Consider the following 2566-nt stretch of genomic DNA (forward strand, 5'->3'; position numbering starts at 1 on the left):
CTGGGTGGGGCGCGGTGGCTCACACCTATAATCCCAGCACTTTGGGAGGCCGAGGCAGGTGGATCACGAGGTCAAGAGATCGAGACCATCCTGGTCAACACGGTGAAACCCCGTCTCTAAAAAATAATAATAATAAAAATGAAAATTTCAGAACTGGAAGGGGTCATAGAGGACATCAGATCCGGCTGTCCCAGTCTGACGCTTGACAGACTTAGGCCCAAAAAAGGGGAAAATCTTTTCCCACAAGGTCAGAAGTATAGATCAGCTCCAAGACCAGGGCTCTGCCAGCCCACCCTGTGCCCAGGTTCTGTTAGAGAGAAAGAATATTTGCCATTAGGCCATAAAAGGCAGCAAGGAACCAGAAAACAGGGACCTTGGGGCTCCTAAAAACACACTTCCCAGTTTTCCCCGATTCAATATAGATGTGACTTCCCTCTTCCACCTTCACTCTGGCCTTGGGGTCTCAGGAGTGGCACTGTGAACTCCAGCTTGACTCAGCAAAGTACAATGGATCATAGGAGCTAAGTAGAAATAAATAAGAAATAGAAAGTACAGAAGGAGGGCCGGGCACAGTGGCTCACGCCTGTAATCGCAGCATGTTGGGAGGCCAAGGCAGGTGGATCACCTGAGGTCAGGTATTCAAGATCAGCCTGGCCAACACAGTGGTACCCTGCCTCTACTAAAAATACAAAAACTATTCAGGTGTGGTGGCACATGCCTATAGTCCCAGCTACTCAGGAGGCTGTGGCAGGAGAATTGCTTGAACCCAGGAGGCAAAGGTTGTAGTGAGCTGAGATCGAGCCACTGCACTCCAGCCTGGGTGACAGAGCAAGACTACATCTCAAAAAAAACAGAAGTATAGAAGGAAAAGTAGATGCCAAAAACTAGAAGGCATCATAGACAGTAGCAATAAATTGATGATGATAAGTAATTGACAGGTATTTTCACGCACATACAGATAACATAAATGAGCGGTATATGGGTGAAAGTTCTCCCCTGCCCCTCTCTCCAGCCCATTCCTTTTGCCTTGGTGTGTAAATGGCCTGTGCTCTGGTCCTGCCCCAAGAATGTATCAGGATAATCTCCTGGTCATACACACTCTATCCCCTCCAGCACACCCCACTCCCAGAGCCTTTTATTCCCTTCCTCTACTCTCTGCCACAGCAAGGCTGGCCTTGCAACTTCGTTTCTTGTGAGCTGTCTCTTCTGTGCTTCTAGGTTCCATCCTAGCTGCAAGTGGACCCCATCATCCAGAGTCCCTGCCAGGGAGTGAAACCCTGTCTCTCAGGAGTGTGCTCCCAAATCAGTAAGCTCCTCCCCAGCCAGCCAGCCTCCCTGCACCAGCCCCTCTGGCTTCTTTTTTTCTGTCGGAGCTCAGCACCCTTACCTGTCACCACCATGCAGTCAAAGCACATGCTGTTCCCTCTGCCTAGAATGCTCTACCATCCCCCACTGACTCTCCAGTGAACTCCTCAAACCTCAGATCCACTAAGGCCACATGTCACTTGCACACAGACTCATGTCCAGTTCCCTTTGCTGCTGGCTAAGTCTCTGCCTCTCCCTTGTAGGCTCTGTTGCAATTTTTCATCATTTGAAGAATTGGCTGACAAATGTCTGTAGGCCCCTGCCAGACTGTACACCCTGTGCAGGCAGGGACTGCTCATCAGTGTACCCTCAGTGCCTTACAAAGTGTCTGGCACATAATATATGCTCAAAAAGGGTTTGTTAAAAGCAGGAATGAAAGAATCAATGAACTGACCATCCTGGTCAACATGGTGAAACCCCGTCTCTACTAAAAATACAAAATCTTAGCTGGGCATGGTGGCGCGTGCCTGTAATCCCAGCTACTCAGGAGGCTGAGGCAGGAGAATTGCCTGATCCCAGGAGGTGGAGGTTGCGGTGAGCCAAGATCGCGCCATTGCACTCCAGCCTGGGTAACAAGAGTGAAACTCCGTCTCAAATTAAAAAAAAAAAAAAAAGAATCAACAAACCAACCAACAACTGAATAGCTGCTCTGGCCAAGAAGCACGGAGGTCACAGCTGGAGGCAGACAGCAAAGGGGAAGCTGGCAGGGAGGGGCCTTGGGCTGCCTGCGCTCCTGAGCTGTCTGGGAGAAAGTGGCCTTCCAAGGCTTGTTTGCAGAGAGGCTGGAGGAGAGAGGCATTGGTGCAGGGCCATCTGAGACTCACAGTTGGAGCCAGGGAAGTGATTGGCATGGTGTCTGAACTGGGCAGGTATGTGAGGGGCACGCTGAGGGCTGGGGGCTGAGCCCAGTACTTGGATTCAGCTCCTCCCTTCCCAGGACCCCCAGTGAGATGCCAGACATCAGAGATCCCCCTCCCCGGAAAGAAGTGAGCAACTCCTGTCAGCTTCTCTCTTTTGTATATGTGTATATATGTATGATTTCTTTACTTTTAACTTTTTTATTAAGTAGAACACACATACAGAAAATATATATATACATATGCATGCATTCACAAAAACTAAATGTGCTCAATAAATCATACAAAAGCAAATACCTGTTTAATCCCCACCCAGGTGAAGAAAAAGAACTGTCACCACTCCA

Source organism: Callithrix jacchus, chromosome 9 (genome assembly GCF_049354715.1).
Source record: "Callithrix jacchus isolate 240 chromosome 9, calJac240_pri, whole genome shotgun sequence".
Lineage (NCBI taxonomy): Eukaryota > Metazoa > Chordata > Mammalia > Primates > Cebidae > Callithrix > Callithrix jacchus.